Source organism: Macaca thibetana, chromosome 13, assembly GCF_024542745.1.
Source record: "Macaca thibetana thibetana isolate TM-01 chromosome 13, ASM2454274v1, whole genome shotgun sequence".
Lineage (NCBI taxonomy): Eukaryota > Metazoa > Chordata > Mammalia > Primates > Cercopithecidae > Macaca > Macaca thibetana.
Window position 1 is genome coordinate 4401011 of NC_065590.1, and position 24933 is coordinate 4425943.

At 47.8% G+C, this 24933-nt stretch overlaps 1 long non-coding RNA gene across 1 annotated transcript; it reads left to right on the forward strand.

The window, feature by feature from the left end:
- Positions 1 to 7665: 7665 nt before the first annotated feature.
- On the forward strand, positions 7666 to 23845 carry LOC126934354 (uncharacterized). Its single transcript, XR_007718908.1, has 3 exons — positions 7666 to 7870; positions 20561 to 20656; positions 23735 to 23845. It is a non-coding gene; the product is annotated as an uncharacterized LOC126934354 (long non-coding RNA).
- The last annotated feature ends 1088 nt before the right edge of the window (positions 23846 to 24933 follow it).

Consider the following 24933-nt stretch of genomic DNA (forward strand, 5'->3'; position numbering starts at 1 on the left):
ACATTGACCAGGATGGTCTTGATCTCCTGACCTTGTGATCCACCCGCCTTGGCCTCCCAAAGTGCTGGGATTCAGGCGTGAGCCACCGTGCCCGGCCTGTGACAACTTGATCACAGCTGCCACCTGCCACAGTAACCATAAGATGCACACTGACCTCAGAGATATTAATAATGAAGGGAGGATGCTTAGAACCCACGAAATGTTGTAGTTTTATCCCACAATGGATGAAGGTATGTTAGGTTATTTTAACTTGACCCTTGTAGCTTTCAATTTTGAAGGCAGATCTTCAACTCTCTGAATCTGTTTATTGACATTTAAAATATTGAATATACTAACTTCCTGAGAAGAAAAAGGCTGTTAATATCCCTGGAATATATATAAAATACAACTTTTTTTTTTTTTTTTTTTTTTTTTTTTTTTTTTTTTTGAGACGGAGTCTCACGCTGTTGCCCAGGCTGGAGTGCAGTGGCGCGATCTCGGCTCACTGCAAGCTCCGCCTCCTGGGTTCACGCCATTCTCCTGCCTCAGCCTCCTGAGTAGCTGGGACTACAGGCGCCCGCCACCGCGCCCGGCTAATTTTTTGTATTTTTAGTAGAGACGGGATTTCACTGTGGTCTCGATCTCCTGACCTCGTGATCCGCCCGCCTCGGCCTCCCAAAGTGCTGGGATTACAGGTTTGAGCCACCGCGCCCGGCCGACTTATAACTCTTAAGGTAGGTTTTTAGGACAATTTGGGGAGACTCTTAAATGACATTTTTTAATGCTCTTATTTAGAGAATGTCATATACTTTTCTTCCTCTTATGTTTCCACCATTACACCATCCTCCCTGTATAATCTATTTTCTCTAATAGTACTCTCACAGTTTTCTTAGGATGTTAAAAAACACTCATCTCCTCCTCTAGATCATCCTTTTACCTTTGTGGTCTCTTAGCCAGAGGTGAGTCTTGCAGTATAAAGCAGAGGAGGGCTTTGTGCTGTCACAGCGGGACCTTTATCACTTTCCAGACAACTCTCCTCCACCTGTATGAAATTCTGGGTTCTTTGCCTCTTTAAAATCTACAACCTCTACTGCATCACACTCAACCGGGTTACCTCAGAGTATTCATAAACTCGTGTAATGGACCCACCCTCTAAGTTACAGGCAGAGCATCAACATGGAAAGAGGCGTTTGGAGCCATGTTTGCCCACGTGCTGAGCTGTGTTGTGTCTGAGTTACTCTTTTTATCCTCGGGGATTCCAAGAGGCGAATTATTTTAGAATAATGTCCAGCCCGTAGAGGCAGCATGTGACCACATTCAAAGAGAGTGGATGAAGGTCACTGGCGTTCAAGGTACATTTTCCACTTCTCGTGGGGCTAGAATGAGTATCAGAAAAACAGAACCAGAGAGGCGCAGGCCATGAAGCAGAATGGAAGTCTCTGAACTTGAGGACTCCCTCCCACCCTCCTTGCTTCACCTTCCCTAACGTGCCTCGGCAGATCCAGTGGCTTATATTCCGCCAAGCATAATCTGGGCCGTGAGAAGTTTGGGGAAAATTAACTTTATGTTAGTGGATATGTTTTTATGCTTCAGTGGGCAAGTGATACATAGGGAGGGAATCTCTTCAAAATGAATTCTGCGTCGTGCAGGATGGGCTTGAGATGATTTATAGAGCGGTGGCTTCTATCACATAGATGCAATTTCCTCCCAGAATTTTCCCAGTGTTCTCCTGTATTTGTGACTTCTCACAGTTCCTACCCTAAAACTGGTAAGCACATAATTTAAGGAAAAAAAGGGGCAAGGAAGGGAGGGATGGAAGGAAGGAAGAATCAATGATGTTTGAAGGCCCTCTCTTGGCAATTACGTTTAAATTAATGTTTGTTTCTTTTATTCCGCAGGTAGAACAGTAGGTGGTAAGAAGCTACATCATTTTTATTCAGACTTTTATTTGTTTAAAAAAGACCAACTGGGCCTGGCACAATGGCTTATACCTATAATCCTAGCAGTTTGTGAGACCAAGGCAGACAGATTGCTTAAGCTCAAGAGTTTGAGACCAACCTGGGCAACATGGTGAAACCCTGTCTCTACAAAAAACAAATACAAAAATTAGCCAGCATGGTGGTACATGCCTACAGTCCCTGCTATTCAGGAGGCCGAGGTGGGAGGATCACCTGAGCCTGGGGAGGTTGAGGCTGCAGTGAGCTGTGATCCTGCCATTGCACTTCAGCCTGGGCAACAGAGTGAAAGCCCATCTCAAAAAAATAAAAAAATGAAAATGAAAATAAAGATCAACCAAAGGGAAGGAGTTTTTAAATTTTATTTTATTTTTATTTTTATTTATTTTGACAAAGTCTCCCTCTGTGGCCAGGCTGGAGTGCAGTGGTGCGATCTTGGCTCACTGCAACCTCTGCCTCCCGGGTTCAAGCGATTCCCCTGCCTCAGCCTCCCAAGTAGCTGGGACTACAGGCGCCTGCCACCATGCCTGGCTAATTTTTTGTTTTTTAGTAGAGACGGGGTTTCACCATGTTGGCCAGCATGGTCTCTATCTCCTGACCGTGTGATCCGCCCGCCTCAGCCTCCCAAAGTGCTGGAATTACAGGCACGAGCCACCACGCCCGGTGGGAAGGATTTTTACGTATCTAGAGTGGAGGAGACTTTTGTAAGTGATTTGTACATGATCTAAGGGCACTCCAATCAGGATCTGACCCCATGGCTCTAGGAAGAACTTTTAAATGGCGGAAGTAGAGTTAGAAAAAAGAGTTTCTGCTAGAAGGCCACAAAGCACTGTACTTGATTGATTAGGATGTGCCAGTGGGTGTGTATGAATGTTTACAGAAGCAGACACATCCAGCCCCTAAGAGCTGCCCAAGGCTCTTGAAGGCCACTAGCATGCAGTGTCCTCTCCTGGAGACAGCAGGCCTGCTGAGTAAGCTCACAAAAACTTGGGAACTCAAAGTGTACCCAAAGAAAACGACTGCTAAGTGGGAGCGTGCTGCTGAAGAAGCAATCTCTGGTTGCATGCATGGCTGCAAAGATGTAAATTAGCCCCTGCCTGGGGCCTCCAAGAAATCAGGTCAGGACCAGAAGTCATCAGGAGGCTGATCTGAAAGATGCATAATGAACTTGCCCTTTCCTAGGGAGACGGTACCTTTTTATTAGATTTTTTCTCAATATATGCAAAATAGATGGATTTCCCTGGAGCCCCCAATCACTTCCTATCAAGGCAAGGCAGAAAGAAACAAAGAATCCTGGGTGGTTACCAGAGGCTGTAGGGGGAGTCGATGCATAAAGATTTGAGCAGAAGCAAAGTACTTGCCAAGATGTTTAAGAGCATGCATTGGGCTGGGCATGGTGGCTCACGCCTGTAATCCCAGCATTCTGGGAGGCTGAGGGCGGGCAGATCCCCTGAGGTCAGGTGTTCGAGACCAGCCTGGCCAGCATGGTGAAACCCTGCCTCTACTAAAAAATACCAAAAAACAATTAGCCGTGTGTGGTGGCGGGCACCTGTAGTCCCAGCTATTCAGGAGGCTGAGGCGGAGAATTGCTTAAACCCAGGAGGCAGAGACTGCAGTCAGCTGAAATCGTGCCACTGCACTCTAGCCTGGGGGACAGAGCAAGACTCTGTCAAAAAAAAAAAAAAAAGGGGGGGCATGCATTCTGTGGCCTCAGTTTGAATGCTGTCTTTCCAACTTTGTAGCTGTGTGACTTTGGGCAAGTTACCTAACTTTTCTGAGTTTCAGTGTCTTTACCTATAACATATAGACAGTAATAGTATGGACCTCACAGACCTGTTATAGAGATTAATTTTAATTATAACACAAATTAATATTTACATTTTGTTTAGGACAGGGTCTTGTACACAGCAAGCTAAATAAGTGCTTATTACATAAACTCTTACGTCAGATCTGGAGTTCCAGCTGCTTTTGCTACCCAGCAACCCATCACAAACCTAGGGGCATGAGCAACCACCCTTTGGGTCATGCTCCCAAATTCCATGACCCATGTGGCCGGGGCTTGCCTTTGCTCCACAATGTCTGGGGCCTCAACAAGGGAGGCTCAAAACACTGGGAGAGAGCTGGGCAGGGTGGTTCACACCTGTAATCCCAGCACTTTGGGAGGCCAAAGTGGGCGGATCACCTGAGGCCAGGAGTTCGAGACTGGTGTGGCCAATATGATGAAACCCCATCTCTACTAAGAAAAAAAAAAAAAATCTGCAGGGCATGGTGGTGCACGCCTGTAATCCCAGCTTCTTGGGAGGCTAAAGCAGGAGAATTTCTTGAATCTGGGAGATTGAGGTTGCAGAGAGCTGAGATCACGCCACTGCACTCCAGCCTGGGTGACAGAGGGAGACCCTGTCTCAAAAACAAAAAAACAAAAAAAAACCCCAAAAAACAAAAAACAAAATAAACAAATAAACAAAATGCTGGGAGATAGTCAGGTGGCTGAGGCTGAGTCATCCCCGCTATGTCTGGAGCCAGGCTGAGGTGGCTGGAAGGCTTAGCTCGGCTGGGATTGTTGGCTGGTGCACCTGTTCACCCCTTCCTCATGTCTCTGGCTCTGCATGTCACAGAAGCTAGATTCCAAGATGGAGTGTCCCAAGAGTAAGCAAGTGAAGAGCTCAAGAGGGTATGTGGCCTTTTGTGACCTAGCCTGGGACATCACAGAGCATCACACCCACTACACTCTAGAAGTTGAAGCTGGCACAAGTTGGCTGAGACTCAGGGGGAGAGGACATAGAGCCCACTTCTCCATGACATTTGCTCTGACGGGGGTCCCAATGGCCCCAGCAGCTTTGGATGTCCCATGTGCATTGCTGGAATGAGCAGGCCGCCGGGGTTCTTCCAGAGGAGCAGAAGTCTCAGGCTGACTTTGTTCACTCTGCTGGGTAGGCCTAACTGAAAGGGCTCTAAGAACTCATGCCTGTTTCATAGGGACTGCCGCTCAGGACTTTGAAGTGACTTGCAAAGGCCACACTACCAGGACCAGAGCCTGCTTCTCCATCCCTGCCTCCTGGCACAGCTGCTGATAAATCCCATTACCTGAATTCCATGCAGAGTTGCTATTCTTATCCCACGGAGGCTGCCTGTGCGCCATTGTTTTAATTACAGGCTGTTATTTCATTTGAAACGTCAGCGATAGGATTAAGGGTACTGTCATTTTAAAAGCCAGACTCCTGGCCTAAAACCGCTCAGTGAATCAGAGGACAAATGTTCCCATTGTGTGCGTTAAAAATAGGAGCAATGGAAAAAGTGACAGAATGCGATGAATAGCATTAAAGTGTAATTACATTTACTGTAGAAGTGAGCCTTAGGAAGAGTCTACCCCAGGCAGGGAAGCTCGGTCAGAGCCTGTGACACGAAAAACTCAAAGCCTCCGCGGACGGCCCCTTTCAGGTTTTGAGTGTTTATACCGTATATTGTTACAGATCGTTCTTAGGCGCCATCAACCTTATTAGGGGTACTTGAAAGAACTGTGTCTTTCCAAAGGAAAATAAGAACCACGTAGCTCACCTTGATTCTCAGAATGTAGCTTTCCTGTTGTTCTCATGAGGAACGTTATACAGTTTCTGTATTTTTTGCCTCAATAGTCAAATGTAGTAGCTGAGTTTGACATATCTGAAAGGCAGGGTTAATTTTTTTCTTTTAATGAAAACAGTTCGTGTTTTTCTCATTTTAAAACAACACATTCTTGCCATATAAAATTTGTTTAAATGTATGGAGAAAGTAAACGTTAGTCTAAATCCAGCCACCCACAGATAAAGCACTGCTAACGTTTTGGTGAATATCCTTTCAAACTACCATCTTTATGCAGATTTATAGATAGTGCTTTTTTGTTGCTGTTGTCAAAGCTCAGCAGTATATTCTGAGCCTTTTTTTAATGATAATAAATGTAGAGTTACATTACTATGTCTAATGACTATCTGGTATTCTGTATGATCAGCCTATCAGAATTGATAGTTCAATTTTGGCTATCAATTTTGGCTCACATCTGAAAATTATTCTTTTACTCTAATGAATGACAAATTATTTCTATAATATATAAATACGTGTGTGTGTATAAATGTATACATATATACACACACACATGCCATGCTTTGATGAACATGTATCTGAATGCATTTGGCAAATTATTTTCTTAGAATGTATTTCTAGAATATATATTTCTAGAAACGGACTTGCTGGGTAAAAGGCATATGCATCTACTATATTTTTCTTTTTTTTTTGGGACACAGTCTCACTCTGTTGCCCAGGCTGGAGTGCAGTGGTGCAATCTCAGCTCATACCAACCTCTGCCTCCCAGGTTCAAGCGATTCTCCTGCCTCAGCCTCCTGAGTAGCTGAGATTACAGGTGCCCACCACCATGCCCGGCTAATTTTTGTATTTTTTATTACTATTTTTTTTTTTGAGGTGGAGCCTCGCTCTGTCGCCCAGGCTGGAGTGCAGTGGCACGATCTTGGCTCACTGCAAGCTCCACCTCCCAGGTTCACGCCATTCTCCTGCCTCAGCCTCCTGAAAAGTTGGGACCACAGGCCCCCGCCACCATGCCCAGCTAATTTTTGTATTTTTAGTAGAGACTGGGGTTTCACCATGTTAGCCAGGATGGTCTCGATCTCCTGACCTTGTGATCTGCCCGCCTCTGTCTCCCAAAGTGCTGGGATTACAGGCGTGAGCGGCCGCGCCCGGCTGTTCATTGCATCTTAAAAATAGTAGCACTTTGTTGTGTGTCTACTGTTGTTTTCCCTCCGTTTTTCTTGGTTTTGAACTAGTTTATTTATTTTTATTTTTTATTTTTTTGCCATATAGAAGGGTTACAAAGTTAAATGTTTCCATATTTTCCATTCTAGCTTCTGGTAGTAACTAGAATTTACCTAAGCCCAGGAGGAAAAAAAAGTCACCTATGTTTTATTCTGGCTTTGTACTGTTTTCATTTGCTCTGTTATAATTTTAGTATAAGAAATCCAGGAAATCTATTTTGCTTCCCAAATGGCCGTCCAATCAGGATTTACTTTTTACCACTTGGTTGGAGAGGTAGGGGAAGAGGAGACTGGAAAAAATAGAAGCTGAAGGCAGGACTAGATGTGTCTTCCTCCCCAGCCTCCTTTCTCTGCAGAGGTGGAGGAATCAGGGAAGTTATCGTGGCTTTAGGTGTTGACTTTTGTCTATCTTTGCTGAAGCCAGGAGTGAAATTGAGACAATATTCCGGTTCTTGGAACCTGAGTTAGCGTTAAAGGGGATGACAAACAGGCTGTTGTTAGGAGGTAGTTCCATGCAACAGGAAGAGTTTCCACCTCCCTCAGAGGTTGCCTTTCTCATTTCTCCAAATGATTTGACAGTTGGCCTAAGTTTCCTTTACTTCTCCCTACCATGGTGTGAGATTAACTTGAATGCTGACATTATGTGGTGGTGAGCGGCAGTGGGTGTATCTTGCCCATACACCTCTGGAGGACAGGGACTGACTCTGCATGCACAGGGTCCCCTCACATGGCACATAGTTGGTGCTCAGAAGGCATTTGCAGGAACAAAGGAAAACACAAGCACCCACCGCAGTGATGGCTGATTTTGTCTTGTCTGCAATGGAGGTTAGTCACCACTAGGTGTCATGGCGAGTCAAGTAAAATGTTGGTTCATGGTTACAAATTATGCATTTACTGTATTCATCTTCATGCATGCACACATGCAATGTTTTAAAAAGCATCTGTTGAGTGTCTTCTGCATGACACACATGTTCTGGTGCTGGGGATCCTGCCCTGGCTGAGCTTCTGGACCCGGTGGGGAGAAATCCACAGTGAGTACTGAGAGGAGGGGCCAAAGTCCGGTGGAGGCACCTAGGAGGAGCGCCTGCTTACCCTGGAGGGATGGGGAGCAGCTTCCAGAGCGAGGAGCCTTCTAAGGTAAGTTTTGAAGAGTGAGGATAGGTAAAACAAATAAACAAAAACAAACCCAGGTTATACTTTCTCCCAGGAAAGTCAGCCTGAAGGCTGGCCCAGATTTTGTTCTTGTTGAGGACGGAGCTTTTACAACTTGTCCAGAGGCTTTGGCAGAGGTTTGCGTGTCTTTTGAAGAATTACCTGTTCTTTATCCATTTGTTAACATTGAGGCATTCCTGCATATTAAAGACCCTTAACACTTTGCTGTCTGTTTACTGTTATTTTTCCTTCATTTATCTTTTTTTGAACTAGTTTTTGTTTTGTCTTATTTTCCTGAGTTTCTGATGTTTATTTCATTTGCCTAAGTTTCCTTGACTTCTCCCTACAATGCTGTAATATTAATGCTTGTGCTGACTCTATGGTTTCTGTGTATCGTCTGGATATTTGTTGCAGTTTAAAGTTCAGATTTCTTTTTCTTTTTATTTTTTTGAGATGGAGTTTTGCTCTTGTTGCCCAGGCTGGAGTTCAATGGCATGATCTCGGCTCACCACAACCTTTGCCTCCCGGGTTCAAGCGATTCTCTTGCCTCAGCCTCCCGAGTAGCTGGGATTACAGGCATGCGCCACCACGACCAGCTAATTTTTTTTATTTTTAGTAGAGACAGGCTTTCTCCATGTTGCTCAGGCTGGTCTGGAACTCCTGACCTCAAGTGATCCACCCACCTTGGCCTCCCAAAGTGCTGGGATTACAGGCGTGAGCCACCAGGCCCAGCCTAAAGTTCAAATTTCTAAGTTTTCATACCATCAGTATGACTACAACGATTACCTTGTTTGCCCTGGCCGCTGTTTCCTAACAGAGGAGGGCTGAGAGCAGGTTTGAGGCAGGGAGGCAGTTGGCCTGTTCAGGTAGGGGCCTGGAAGACAGCGTTGGGTTGGACCAGAGTCCTGGTCAGGAGCTGAGACCAGGTAACCCCCAGTGGCAGTGGGACTTACCCAGGGGCCTAGTCTGCACCCTGACTGATAGAACTCTCACACAGGTCCTTTGGGGCCCTGTTGATCAGGGCAAAGCTGTGGGAGGCAGGCTGTGGCTGGAGGTGGCAGGTATGGGGGTCCCAGTGTACATGGTGTCAGACTGGCCCATCTCACTGCCCCTGTGCCATTAGGACTGGCAGCCAGACCACCCTCAGCTTGACCCTTAGCTCCTGCCACCTGTCTTTGAGCACCAAGCTCTCAAGAGGCACATATGTACGGTTGCTTCTTAATCTCAGTAGTTATTGCAAAAAAACTAAATTATTCCTGTGATTCTTTTTGAATTTTCAATTAAAAAACCCCTCATTCGTAGTTAATATCCAGGATTCATGGTCCAGTGGGTCTTGAGTGAATGGTAATGGTATGATTCTAGAGACACCCGCAGGTGGCCCAGCCAGGCTGAGCTTCCATCATCTTCTGAAAGATGTTTCTCTCAATCCCACTTCCGATGGCAGAGGAAGTTTCCCAAACCAACTTCTCTCAAGAAAGTCAGGAAGATAGGATAGAATTTCCTCTCATTTTGCTGGAGATAATGGGGCTTTGAGGTCACTGACTCTTGAAATCTTCCTCCATCCAGATTTTTTGTTTTTCGTCAGCGTAAGTACCTGGGACCTTACATGTAGCCCCTGCGTCATTTCAGAAATGATCTCCAGTGCCCAGGCTCTGATGCCCAACAGACCTGAACTTACATCCCAAGCTGAGCAAACAGCTTTTGCTCTCCAGGCCTTCATTTCTCCACAGCAGGAATGATAATACTGTGCACCTTCTAAGTACCCACAAGCACAAGAGACAATGAATGGAAAGTGCTTCAGAGCCCTGTGCTCAGGTGGTGCTGGCCGTAGCTGGACTGTGGGGATAGACGTTGAGTGTCCAGGTTCTAGCATCATGGAACAGAATCCGGCCGGTTGGGAAATCCTGCCTACAAGTATACCTCCATTAATTAGTGTCTTTTCCATGAACATTTTTATTAAAAAAAAGAAGAAAAGCTTCTCAACCCAAGGGCATGTTCAGATTTGTTGAAAGTAGTTGTAAGGCCGTTTCATTATTCACTCTACTTTTCATATGTTTGAAATACTTTGTAAGAATAAATACAATAATATCAGGCTGTGTGCGGTGGCTCATGCCTGTAATCCCAGCACTTTGGGATGCTGAGATGGGTGGATCACCAGGCTAGCCAACATCGTGAAAGCCTGTCTCTACTAAAAATACAAAAAAATAACTGGCATGGTGGTGCACGCCTGTAATTCCAGCTACTGGGGAGGCTGAGGCACAAAAATTACTTGAGCTGGGGAGGCAGAGTTTGCAGTGAGGTGAGATTGTGTCACTGCACTCCATCCAGCCTGGGTGACAGAGTGACAGAGTGAGACCTTGTCTCAAAGAAAAAAAGAAGAAGAAGGAGGAGGAGGAGGAAGAAGAGGAGGAGGAGGAGGAGAAGAAGAGAAGAAGAAGAAGAAGAAGAAGAAGAAGAAGAAGAAGAAGAAGAAGAAGGAGAAGAAGAAGAAGAAGAAGGAGAAGAAGAAGAAGAAGAAGAGGAAATAACAATGATATCAGCTTAAAACAAAAGAATTCATTTGAAATTTGCCAGTCTTTTAAATTTTGTTTTCTTTTTAAAAAATATTTGTTTTTGAGAGTCTCACTATGTTGCCCAGGCAGTTCTGAAACTCCTGGGCTCAGGTTCCTCCCATCTCAGCCTCTGGAGTATCTGGGATTACAGGCACATCCCACTGCACCCAGCTTTCTTTTCTTATAAGTTCAATGAAACCGAATTGTATGCTTTTGCTTTTCAAAACGCTGTGCACAAAAATGCCATTTTATTTCCCTAAATCTATTCTTTTGCATATAGGTTTGGTGAACCTCTGGAATGATACTCCCAAAATATTATTTTTTAAGAAATTATTTTTGGGTGGTAGCCTATTGGGTAAATTTTTCCTGAACACTCTATTTTGTATTCTTTTCATTATTTGGATAATTTTACAGAAGCAATAGTTATATTCTGTGAACACAGAGGGAGAAAGAGAAATAATGAAATTCTTTCCCCTCTCAGAGGCCCACTGGGCCGCATGCATCAAGAGTTTGGGGGCAGTGAGGTCCCGGGGTCGGTGGAAGGAGGGGACAGGGAGCCACAGGGTGGGTGCTGAGATGGACACGGCCTTGGGGAGCACGCTGCCTAGCCAGTCCATGCCCCTGTCACAACCTTTGCCCCCAGCGCGCGGGCCTCCAGCTCTGGAATCATCCTCCACTAACCCGACACCTGCAGGCCGAGCTGTCATGCAAGGAAGCGGCCACGCGAGGGCGCGATCCAGCAGGGATCCGTGCCTGGGGTCTGTGCATCCTTCCGCAGCCAGAAGAAACCTCTTTGAGGAAGAGGATGGATAATGAGCTTGCAATACACCAGGGAGGGGAGCAGCGTCCCCAGAGGCTTTTCCATGCACCCTCTTTCTGAGCAGCTCCGGGTCAGCTCCCACACAAATTGCTCATAACTCATTAGTCACCCTTAATCTCTCCAACAATGACATCCTGTACTTGGGCGGTGTCTTAACCCCCTGAAAATGCCTTCGTGGCAACGTCTCTGTGGCGTAAGCGTGTCCCATTTTGCAAGGGAGGGAATTAAATTTCAGAGAAGTTAAGCGATCCAGGGAATTTCAGTAGCAGAAATAAGTCTAGAACAGAGATTACCCAACTTGACTCAAACAAATGGCAAAACGTTTGTCATGAGGAATTTAATTCTTTAAACCATTTCCTTGCTTTATCTTCTTGCTTGGAATATTCATCGCCTGTGTGCCCACTAAAACCTGCCTTCTCTGAGACCACGTTCTTTATGCCAGTCTTATCTCCCGTGCCTCCTGGGCTTAGGAATCGGATGAGCCTGATTGTGGATCTGGGTCCTGCCCCCTGACTGTGTGGGGTTACCTGGATTTCCTGAACTTCAGTCTCCCCTCATGGAAAATGGGGATGGTATGCCTTCCTAGGTGAAGGTGATCTAAATATAATTACCAGCTGGCGACTATACAGGCAGTCGCCAATCAGCCTGTGGGACACACGGGTGGCTGGATCAGTCTGGCAGGAGCAGGTGGAGAGAATTACCAGGGGATGTGCTGACCCCATGAGGACCCAGGTCTGCACTGCTCAAGACTTCACCTGCCACTTGGCATTAAAGCCTCTTTACCCTTGTCTCCCCAACGGACAATACATTCCTAGGTGCAAGGGCCTCTGCCTTTCACCGCTTTTCTCTTGGAGATGGGCAATGTAATTTCATGTATCAGAAGACGGCTGCCAAGCACCAAGTTTTGTCTGTTCCTTCCCCTGTCTCCTAAGTTCACAAATAAGCAACAGCCCTGAGAATCCTCGTGGTGGCCTTGGAACCTTGAGCACATAAAGTATATTTGGGAGTCCGGAGGGCCTTAGCTCCCTTGTGCTGGTGGGGCCAAATGAAGTTGGGTGTGTCGTGTGTGCCCTGCCAGCACGGGCACTAGCATCCGTCTCAATGCTGGCGATTCCTGGAGCACCCGTTGTTCTCTGGATGCCCCATTTACCATGGCAACATCTCTGGGCCATTGCCTGTGTGGAGGACTTCTTTTGACCACGACCGCTAATTCTGAGTCTTGTTACCTCCATGTGTGGAGGAAGGCACAGGCCCCCCTCTACGGAGGGCGGCCCCCCTCTACGGAGGGCAGCCCCCTCTGCCCCCAGGTGGGGAGCCCAGGCTGAAAGCTCACACTGCCAAGGTGGGAGTCTTGTTTACAAAGTAAGAAAAGTGGCCGGGCACGGTGGCTCATGCCTGCAATCCCAGAACTTTGGGACGCCGAGGTGGATGGATCACCTGAGATCAGGAGTTCGAGACTGGTCTGGCCAACATGGTGAAACCCTGCCTCTATTAAAAAGACAAAAATTAGCTGGGTGTGGTGGCTCATGCCTGTAATCCCAACTACCTGGGAGGCTGAGGTAGGAGAATTGCTTGAATCCGGGAGGCGGAGGTTGCAGTGAGCTGAGATCGCACCACTGCACTCCAGCCTGAGTGACAGAGTGAGACGCTGTCTCAAAAAAAAAAAAAAAGAAAAAGAAAAGAAAAGAAAAAAAAAGCCCATAGGCTTTGGACACAGGGCCCCGGGGATGCCGGTTTCATCTCCACGGCAGCTCCTAGAAGATGGAAACATGTGATGAGGAGGCAGGGAAGGTGGCCGAGGTGCAGGTTCTGCTCATTCTGCAGGCATTTAGATGGCACCGAGCCACCCCTCTGGACCTGCGCCCTCGAGAGGGCTGTGCTGGGAGGGAGGCTGGGGCTGGAAGCTGGGGCTCCCCACCTGGCAGTGGGAGGGTCTGGCTGAAGTCAAGACCCACTGAGGCTGTAGGGTCCTGTGCGCCAGATGGGTGGGAAAGGGGTGAGGCAGGTTAGGGTAGGAGCTTTCACCCCACAGCCAGGAAGCTCTGTGCTGGAGGACACAGATGTAGATGTGAGAGCCTGTGAATGCTGTGGTCCAGGATCCCCTAGACTCTGAGTGTCTGCCTGCTGCAGGCCCAGGGGACCAGGACAATCTTCCCTCCGGCAGGGGTTGAGGACAGAGGCTCAGAAAGGGGCAGTGGCTTGCCCAAGGTTGCACAGGTTTACCAGCACTGGAAACCAAGTCTCCTCGCCACCTTCCCAGTCACTCCCCTTTCTGTCACAGCTCCGTGCCCACTGCTTCCCACCCTGCCCCCTTTCCCGCCCGTCTCATGCCCCATGGCCTCTGTGGGTACTGCGCTGGGAGCTCAGCACTTTCTAGCCTGGGGCCAGATGGCTGCAGGGCAGGCAGTGGGTGTGGGGGCTGAGACCTGAGGTGCTGGGCACGCCAGCCCTGGGGGAAATCCTGGGACGGCCTTCCTGCAGGAAGCCCACTGCTTCTCCTGGTGGTCTTAGGATCAAACTTTCTGTAGAGGGGCTTGGGAAGCCATTGTGTGCAAACTCCCTCTCAACACATGGTAAAAAAGCAGTATGTGGCCGGGCGCGGTGGCTCACACCTGTAATCCCAGCACGTTGGGAGGATCACCTGAGACCAGCCTGATCAACATGATGAAATCCTGTCTCTACTAAAAATACAAAAATTAGCTGGGCGTGGTGGCAGGTGTCTGTAATCTCAGCTACTTAGAAGGTTAAGGCAGGATAATTGCTTGAACCTGGGAGGTGGAGGTTCCAGTGAGCCGAGATCTCACCAAGCACTCCAGCCTGGGCAACAAGAGTGAAACTTCATCTAAAAAAAAAAAAAAAAAAAAAAAAAAAAAAAAAAAAACCGTCGCATGTGATCAGAACCCAGAAGATCCATTCTGAGCGCTTCCAGCAATAAGGGGACCAGGTAAGCACCCCCAAACCAGAGCCTTCGCTTGCGAGAAACTCCCCAGGTGGAGCCTACCCCTCAATCCCTCCCACCCCCCTGCCTCCCTGTGCCTTCCCAGGAGGGGCCACATCCTCCTGAAGGCCCAGGAGTCTGAGTCCTGTCCTGGGGCTGAGATCTCAGGCACATCTCCCTGGGTCCTTGGCTCCTCGCCAGCCCCACACCTCCAAACCCACTCCATCCTCAGTTCTTCCTGCTTTAGTGCTGGTTTGTTTGTTTCCTTCTTTCTTTCTCCTTCCTTCCTTCTTTCCTTTTTCCTTCCTTCCCCTTCCTCCCTTCCTCCCTCTTTTCCTCTTTTCCTCCTTCCTTTCCTCCTTTCTTCCTTCACCTTCCTCCCTCCCTCCTTTCCTCCCTTCCTTCCTCCCTCCCTCCTCCTTCCTTCTTTCCTTCCTCTCTCCCTCCTTCTCTCTCTCTCTTTCCTTCCTTCCTTCCTTCCTTCCTTCCTTCCTTCCTTCCTTCCTTCCTTTCTTTCTTTCTTTCTTTTCTTTTCTTTTCTTTCTTTCTTTCTTTCTTTCTTTCTTTCTTTCTTTCTTTCTTTCTTTCTTTCTTTCTTTCTTTCTTTCTTTCTTTCTTTCTTTCTTTCTTTCTTTCTTTTTCTTTCTTTCTTTCTTTCTTTCTCTTTCTTTCTTCTTTCCTCTCTCTCCCTTCCTTCCTTCCTTCCTTTTGATGGAGTCTCACTCTGTTACCCAGGCTGGAGTGCAGTGGTACAATCTCAGCTCCTCCACCTCCCGGGTTCAAGTGATTCTCCTGCCTCAGCCTCCAGAGTAGATGGGACTACAGGTACGAGCCATCACATCCAGCTAATTTTTGTATTTTTAGTAGAGACGGGGTGTTGCAATGTTGGCCAGGCTGTTCTCAAACTCCTGACCTCAGGTGATCCACCCACCCCGGTCTCCCAAAGTGCTGGGATTACAGGCGTGAGCCACCGCGCCTGGCCTACTGCTGGTTTTCTAATTGCCTTCCTGCTTCCAGTTTTGTCCCCTTGCGATAGATTCTCAGCAGGCCACACCGTGATGGCTCTAAAGTACAAACCCAATTGTATCACTCTTATGCTCCTTTTCGCCTTGGGCCCCGGGGGCTGTTTTCTGGAAAGTTCCTGCCCCTGCGCTTAGGGCTCCTGGCCTGCCCTGGTTGCTCGCATCACAGGGCTTGGCCCTGGCCTGCGTGCTGCTCTGTCCCGCCCCAGCAGGGAGGCCCTAGAGGACAGGGGTCCTTCTCGTCGTGTGCAGAGTAGGTGCTCAACAATGTCACCCAGAGGAGGGCGGGATGCGCATGAGGACTAGGGGCGAGGTCGTCCATGCCATCCCAGCCTGGTCCCGGGTGCCTCTGCACATGTGCGGCCGGGGCTCCGACGGTGTTCCACAGGCTTCTCTGGACATTTGATGTGGGGTCCGTGCCTCTTCCCCTCAATGTGCCCTCAGTGGAGTGGGCTGTCTTGCCACTGTCTCAGGTACACATTGTGTCCTTGGGCACATGGGAGGGAGTGAAGAGGGGACAAAGCACTTCCACGCTCTGGCTTTCCGGACCCTGAGGATTTCCCGTTGTCAGGAGAGTCTGGGTCCTCACGGCCTCAGGTGGCTTTCAGGAGCCCCTGGCAACCTTTGCCTTTATGGGCCCTTCCTCCATAAAACATGATTAAAAATTCCACTTTATGACAGAGTTGGTACAAAGATGAAAATAATCCAGGCAGAATGCATTATTTTGTATTCATTACTGTGATGCTCATTTTTTCTTCTTAATCGAAGCAAATTAAAATGAAAACATTTCTGCGAGCCCCTCAGAGCCCTGCAGTCCCCTGGCTCTGCGCCTCCAGCAGGTCTTGGGAGCGGCGTCTTCTGAGCATCTTCAGAGCTGCGCCTTCGTGGAGGGCTTCACCTTTCCCTGGATGTGGAAGGGCGGGCAGAAGCTCTCCTATGGCTCAGAGCGCAGAGTCAGAGGAAGCAAAGGCAGGCTGTGCAGGATGTGTGTGGCTACGTAATGGGCAACGCGAAAGCACAGAGACAGGCAGGCATCCTGAGACCTCCCCCACACCTCCCCTGGAGCCTGTGCATGGTATGTTCATGTTTCTGTCCTCTGCCTGGAGAGCGCTCACTCCATCTCTCTGTGTCCTTCAGGCGGTCACCCATGCCGGGAAAACAAACCCTGCCCTGTGTCTTCTGCTGGTGCTCTCAAAAGCAGCATGTGACAAGCCCTGACTCACTTACCAGCACCAGTCATGTAGAGCCGGTCACAATTATGGAAAGGAGCTAAGGGTGACAGCTGCTTTAAATACTCTCTGGAATAAAGCACGGTGCGGGGTTAGGGGACAAGATTATAGGGAAGGGTGTACAGACAGCGATTGGTTCTTAGAATTCCTTGGACAAAGTTAAAAAGGCTTCATAGAGAAGAAACTGCTTTTTGAAAGGGACATTTGGAATGAAAGAAAAGCAGGTGTCAACTTTGTGTACTCCAGAGTTATAGTCATAATCAGGCAGTGTTCCGGGTTTTCACCTGGGCAGGGGAGGAGCCTGCCATCATCTACTCGTCACATCTCTTCTGAGCACAAATGATGTGTGCAGGGCATGGGGCCATGTCCTTGGTGGAGCAGGACAGCCTGGAAGTCAGAATCCTGGTGAGCTCTTTGCTTTGTCAATGGTTAAGCTGTGACACTCTGGCACCCTCACTGCCCCCAACCTCATTTCAAAAGCAGACTAACGTTGGTATAAAGAGAACTTCCAAGGCCCAGTGTGGCAGCTCACGCCTGTAATTCCAGCACTTTGGGAGGCCGAGGCAGGTGGATCATTTGAGGTCAGGAGTTCGAGATCAGCCTGGCCAACATGGTGAAACCCTGTCTCTACTAAGAATACAAAAAAAAAAAAAAAAAAAAAATTAGTTGGGTGTGGTGACACATGCCTGTAGTCCCAGCTACTTGGGATTCTGAGGCAGGAGAACTGCTTGAACCCGGGAGGTAGAGGTTACAGTGAGCCAAGATCACGCCACTGCACTCCAGCATGGGCGACAGAGTAAGACTCGATCTCTCTCTCTCTCTCACACACAAACACACACACACAAACACACACACATACACACACACACACATACACACACACACACATACACACACACACACATACACACACACACATACACACACACATACACACACATACACAAACACACACACACACACATACACAAACACACACACACACACATACACACACACATATACACACACACATACACACACATACACACACACACACAAACACACACACATACACACACATACACACACACATACACACACACACATACACACACACACACATACACACACACACACATACACACACACACACACACACACACATACACACACACACACAGAAGAACTTCCTGAGCGATAAAAGAAGAAAGAAATTACTGGGGAAAATCCCACATTGTATCATCTTTTGGTTTCCATGAGTATCTGTGAGACCCAAACTGGCAGCGTTTTACCCGTGAGTTTGGCAAATCCAAAAGATTGGCTCTCCGCCAAGAATGATAGAACCCAATTCTGCATCCATGTTCATTTCTGAAACATTTCCTAGGAGTGAAAATAGTTTCTATTGTTTTCTGCTATCTGAGGGCCCCTTAGGGTGGAATCCCCTCTGTGGAGACCGCACCCTGAGGTGACCGTACACTGAGGTGACTGTCACAAGGTCCTTCTCACCATGCCCAAGCCCAGGGGTGCAGAGCATCCCATCCCCGCATCAGGTTGCCTTTCTGTAACAGTCACATGACAAGCTCATGTGGCCCTTAAGTGGCTTCGATGCATCACACAAGTTTTTGTTGAAACCAGGGCTCGTTTCAGAAGATGATCCCGTTGTCCTTCCATGCAGCCTAGCAGAGAAGCTGCCCAGGTCCTCACATTGCCCTGGAATGAAAGCAGCTTCTGGTAGACCGAGAGAATCTGATGGGCCTGGCTTGGTGCCTGGTCCTGCCTCTGAGGGTGGTCAACCTTGGCAAGTTCTTTTTTTTTTTTTTTTTTTTTGAGACGGAGTCTCGCTCTGTCATCCAGGCTGGAGTGCAGTGGCCGGATCTCAGCTCACTGCAAACTCTGCCTCCCGGGTTTACGCCATTCTCTTGCCTCAGCCTCCCGAGTAGCTGGGACTACAGGCGCCCGCCACCTCTCCCGGCTAGTTTTTTGTGTTTTTTAGTAGAGATGGGGTTTCACCGGGTTAGCCAGGATGGTCTCGATCTCCTGACCTCGTGATCCGCCCGTCTCGGCCTCCCAAAGTGCTGGGATTACAGGCTTCAGCCACCGCGCCCAGCCCACAAGTTCTTATAGACAAATGCAGATGACCATATCCCTGCACGGTCACTTATGAAGGTCTTTCAGACCACACAGCCAACACAGACCAAGTCCAGTTGGGAGGGAACTGAACTCGACTGTTGACACTGCCCCAGCCAAAAGCTTAGGACCTGGTCAGAAATGGAGAGACTCAAGGCGAAAGAATCACGGACTTTCTGAGAACCTCATTCCAAAGTCGGCACGTTGACAAGCTGTGGATGAGGCTTCTTTCCTTTTGTTTGCATTAATATAGGTGTTTGAAATATGAGCTCCCAAGCTGCATTATAAATTCCACTCTGATTCTTTGCAAACTTAGAAATGCATCTCACTGTAGCTGAGCTGGGTCCAGCCATCAGATCGAAGGGGTGCTTGTTCCTGTTGAAGTTTTATTGGCCTAAGATGGAATCTAATTTTTTTCCAATTAGTCATCTGTATATATGTTCTCTGATGCCAAAGGACAAGGTAACCTGACCACAGTCATCTGCCAGCATTTTCAAGGAGAGACCAGGTCACTAAAGGCAGTTTATTATGAATATTGCCACTGGGCTTACTTGGATAAAATCATTTCCTTCCTTCCTTCCTTCCTTCCTTCCTTCCTTCCTTCCTTCCTTCCTTCCTTCCTTCCTTCCTTCCTTCCTTCCTTCCTTCCTTCCTCCCTCCCTCCCTCCCTCCCTCCCTCCCTCCCTTTCTGAATCCACTAAAATGTTAACTGTTTATTTAGGGTGTTGAGATTATAGCTGCTATATGTTTATTTATTTGGCATCTCTTAGCTTACTTTTCTTTCTCTCTCTCTCTCTTTTTTTTTTTTTTCCCCCTCTTGTTGCCTGGACTGGAGTGCAATGGCATGATCTCGGCTCAGTGAAACCTCCGCCTTGCAGGTTCAAGTGATTCTCATGCCTCAGCCTCCCAAGTAGCTGGGATTACACGCTCCTGCCACCACGCCCATCTAAATTTTTGTATTTTTAGCGGAGACAAGGTTTCACCATGTTGGCCAGGCTGGTCTTGAATGCCTGACCTCAGGTGATCCACCTGTCTTGGCCTCCCAAAGTGCTGGGATTACAGGCATGAGCCACTGTGCCTGGCTTTCTCTTTTTATTATTTTACTTTTTCCATAAGTTGTTGGGGTACAAGTGGTATTTGGCTAGATGAGTAAGTTTTTAATGGCGATTTGTGAGATTTTGGTGCACCCATCACCAGAGCAGTATACATTGCACCCTACTTGTAGTCTTTTATCTCTTGCTACCCCCCACTTTTCCCCACAAGTCTCCAAAGTCCATTCTATCATTCTTATGCCTTTGCGTCCTCATAGCTTAGCTCCCACATATCAGTGAGAACATATGATGTTTGGTTTTCCATTCCTGAGTTACTTCACTCAGAATAATAGTTTCCAATCTCATCCAGGTAAAGCCATTAATTCATTCCTTTTTATGGCTGCATAGCATTCCATCATATACACACACACACACACACACACACCACTGTTTCTTTATCCACTCGTTGATTGATGGGCATTTGATTTGTTCCATATTTTTGCAATTGTAAATTGTGCTGCTATACACATGCGTGTGTAAGTATCTTTTTAATATAATGACTTCTTTTCCTCTGGGTAGATACCCAGTAGTGGGATTGCTGGATCAAATAGTAATTCTACTTTTAGTTCTTTAAGGAACCTCCACACCATTTTCCATAGTGGCTGTGCCAGTTTACATTCCCACCTGCAGGGTGAAAGTGTTCCCTGATCACCACATCCACGCCAACATCTACTGTTGTTTGATTTTTTGATTATGGTCATTCTTGCAGGAGTCAGGTGGCATCACATTGTGGTTTTGATTTGCATTTCCCTGATCATTAGTGATGTTGAGCTTTTTTTCATATGTTTGCTGGCCGTTTGTATATCGTCTTTTGAGAATTGTCTATTCATGTCCTTAGCTTAGTTTTTGATGGGATTTTTGCCTCCAGGATCCAAAGCATGATAAGTCATTCACTTGATTCTATGATTTTCCAGGTTAGGCCGCATGTCCACTGGAGCCTGGGCCATCAGGTCCACCTGAATCAGATGAGTTGAGGAAAGGAAAGAGAGAGAACATCAGTGGAAATCCAGGTACCATTGCGAAAAGAAGGCATAGCAGATGCTAGCCAGGCAATGAGAGCAGGTGCCCACCGAGGGTGGTGAGAGCCAGGCTGGGGTTGCTCCCTGTGCTGTACTCCTAACCTCAGCCTGCAGAGCCTCCCAGGTGGACACTGTGATGGCAGAGTAGGAAGACTCATGACTTGTTCACTCACTCATTTGTTCAACAGCCATTCATTGAGAACTGATGATGGACAAGGTCCTGGTATAAACACTGCCCAGGATGCAAAAGATATAAGATGTGTTCCCAGTTCTTAAAGATCTCAGCTTTCTGGGTGGCTCATACTCACGTTATGTGTGATTGTTGAAAAAATGATGCCTTCTTTCTTGCTGGAGTTTCCTCGTTTCCTCCTTCTAGCAAAGAGACATAAAGAAATCTGTGCAATTTTCCAGGAGGTGTCTGACGTTCACTGAGATAATAGACTGTTCTTGTGACTGGCGTTGAAAGTCCGTTTCAATGACAGATTCACTGTGGCCATGATAAGTGGGATTGGGAGCAGGGTGGCAGCCCACAGAGCCACTCACCTGCTCATTAGGTCTCATGGTCTTCTCTGTATCCAGGGAGGCCCCTGCCCCACTGCAGCCGAAGAACCAGCCATGGCCATGGGGTCTGGCCAAACGGTGGCTGGGGGCTTGCTAGGCCACAACTGGGGTTTCCCTGACTTTGTCAGTTTTTATTTCCCATCATGCCAACTATGTTTCAAATTTCAAAAAAAAGAAGAAAAAAAATCAATTTTTTTTTTCTTGCAATGAACTTATTCTTCCAACTTGAAGATGGAAAAATCAAAGTCAGAGTCCGCAAGTTTCTCAGGAGCTCTAGACCTACTTTTGGGGAAACCAGTTCTTGTTGGAACCACAAACCAGGGCACTGCTTCCAATGGCTTTATGCAATGTGCTGTCAGAAGCATATGGGAAGCTGGGTACCGGGGGGCCCCATCAGAAAACCCACGCATGAGCAATGACGACCTGACGCATTGCTGGGTTTTATCCACACCAAGTGTCCAGATTGACACTGTAGATCTCACGTGGAACCTGCCAGGTCACCCTCCCTTTAGCCCTGTCTCCGTACCTCCCACTGACCTGCACCTGCAGTGAAGCCTGTGGCTGTCACTGGCCTGAGTCAAGGAACTCTTGAGGAGCTCCCAGCTTAGAGGCTGGGGACTCAGTGTCCCACGCATCCTGCCCTGCCCTGTGGCTCAGTCAAGCAACTGGGCTCCCACCAAGTTCTCATCTTGCTGCCAACTCCCCCATCTGTACCTCCTGCCCCAGGTCCCAGGATCCAGACCCTCTGCATCAGGGCCTTGCTCATGGCCCTGATGCCACACTGACTCTCCGACACCTCTCAGATACCTGTGGGGCACGCTGCGATTCTCACAGCTCCTTCCTGAGCTCCAAGGCCAGTGCTAGCACGGACTCCTTCTTGCATATCACACCATTCCTATGAGTCATAAACCCCAAAGCTTCTCTCTTAGAGGGAAAAATTAATTTTCACATTTTATGATTTCCTTTGATAGAACTTAGTGTTCTCTCTCTCTCTCTCTCTCTCTCTCTCTCTGTCTCTCACACACAGGAAACAAATTGCCCAGAAAGGCTCATATGAAGGACTCACAGTCCCAAAGGCCACCCTGTCTCCCCCATAGCTGCCTGCCCATGGGGGACTTTGTCTCGCTTCATACTCAGACAGGATTACTTTGCTGCCCTGAGTCAGAGCACTTTCCGGATGTTGAGCATCATCATGCAATTAGGAAGAAAGAGCACGGCCGTCCTCCTGCCTCCTCGGGTTCGGTCCCCGAGCTGTCTGTCTCTAGCTCAGTTCCATGGCTGGAGAGTAGGAGTTCCTTGTCAGTGTTCCCAGCCAGGAGCTAGAAATAGTTCTGGCAATTGTTATTCTTGTCCAAAGCAAGGATCAATGCAGCTGACCACAGTGGCCCTGTGTGGGCGCCACATATCTGTGAGTGTTGACTGACAGCAGAGGCAACTATCCCTGCATAGGCTGTCATGCAGCTAAGCTGGAGCAATGCCTTGCACTTATGAAGACAAAAGGCCCCTGGCAACTCCATCATTCTGCAGTCCATGTGCTGTCACTCTGGGGCAGACTTCTCCCGGCTGCCCTCTGCCTGTGGCATTCCTCCTCTTTCCAGTAACCAGGCACGGGGAGGCACGCATCCCAGGGTGACAGCTGTGGAGGCTGTGTGCTCTACAGTGGCCACAGACTCCCAGATGTTCTGCAAATGCACTAATCGAAGTGTCAATGGAACAGCAGAAAAACCCAGAAAACAACACACAAAGAAACACCACCATCAAATTCAAAAGGGTTGGTGTGTCCATCTTCTACACATGGATTTCTAGGTATGGAAAAAACCAACCAGCATGGTCATAGTCATGGTCATTTCCATTCCTGTTCTTTTTTTTTTTGAGACAGAGTCTCACTCGGTTGCCCAGGCTGGAGTGCAGTGGCACGATCTAGGCTCACTGCGACCTCTGCCTTCTGGGTTCAAGCGATTCTCCTGCCTCAGCCTCCCGAGAAACTGGGATTACAGGCACCCAGCTAATTATTGTAGTTTTGGTAGAGATGGGGTTTCACCATGTTGCCCAGCTGGTCTCAAACTCCTGGCCTCAGCCTCTAAAAGTGCTGGGATTACAGGCGTGAGCCACCGTGTCCAGCCGTTCCTGTCCTTTTGACACAAGATTCTAATCACTCTTCTTGAGAACTCTCTGAGCAACATACACTGTTTTACTTATGATAAAGAATTCTTCTAACCAGCAATACCATCTATGATTTTGTATGTGATATGGTTTGGCTCTGTTTCTCCACTCAAATCTCATACTGAAGTGTAAGTCCCAGTGTTGGAAGTGGGACCTGGTGGGAAGTGATTGGATCATGGGGGTGGAATTCTCATGAATGGTTTAGCACCATCCCGTTGGTGCTGTCTTTGCGATAGTGAGGGAATTCTCACAAGATCTGGTCATTTAAAAGTGTGTAGCACCTCTCCCACCCCTCTTGCTCCTGCTCTGGTCATGTGACACGCCTACTCCCCCTTCATCTTCCAGTGTGATCGGAAGCTTCCCGAGGCCTCCCAGAAGCTGAGCAGATGTTAGCACCTTGCTTCCTGTACGGCCTGCAGAACCATGAGCCAATTAAACCTCTTTTCTTTAGAAATTACTCAGTCTCCGGTGTTTCTTTATAGCAATGCAAGAATGACCTAACACAATGTGCTTTTCTATTTCGTATGGCCTGTCAATTCCAGATTACCTGGACGATGGCCCTGCACAATGGGCCGGATTATAGAAAACTCCACAGCATGCAAACCTCATTGCTACATAGCTTTGAAATACGCCATGTAATTTTTTACACAAGCAGTTCCTTCCTAATTACATGATGATGTTTTATTATTTTCTGCATCAGTGCCATTAGCGACCACATATACAGTGTTGACTCTATGTGCTTTGTGTTTACTCACTCATTGAATGCTCTCAATACCTCTGTCGGGTTTTAGTGAGGATAACAATAACTGCTTTAAGAAAGTGACTCAACAGTGCAGTGGCTCTAAGCAGTCTGAAGATTACTTTTCTTTTATGTGATGATTTCATTGTCCCAAGTTGGCAGGCAACAAGGTTAAGGTGATGGCCATTGTTTATAGGTGGCTTGCAAAGCCACTCTGGTCACTGCTGCTCAAGCCATCAGAAACAGAGAACAAGGGTGTTGAGGTAGCATGCCAGCTCTTTTGAGGCCCAGCTTGGACATGGCACAAGTCACTTGCACTCATATTCCATGGGAGAGGACATAGCCACGTGACCATGCTTCAGGGGGTGCTGGGAAACCTGGCGTAGCCGGCCAGCACCTGCCAGGCCACAACTCTGCTGTTACGGAGAAGGGATAACTGCTCGCAGCCTCCACCACTGAGAGTTGCTATCTGTCTTAGCTTAGGTAGCCTAAAAAAGCAGAAATTTTGCTGGGTGCGGTGGCTCATGCCTGTAATCCCAGCACTTTGGGAGTCTGAGGTGGGCAGATCGTGAGGTCAGGAGTTCGAGATCAGCCTGGCCAACATGGCGAAACCCCATCTCTGTTAAAAATACAAAACTTAGCTGGGCGTGGTGGCAGGCACCTGTAATCTCAGCTACTTGGGGGGCTGATGCAGGAGAATCGCTTGAACCCAGGAGGTGGAGGTTGCAGTGAGCTGAGATCATGCTATTGCACTTCAGCCTGGGCAACAAGAGCAAGACTCCATCTCCAAAAAAAAAAAAAAAAA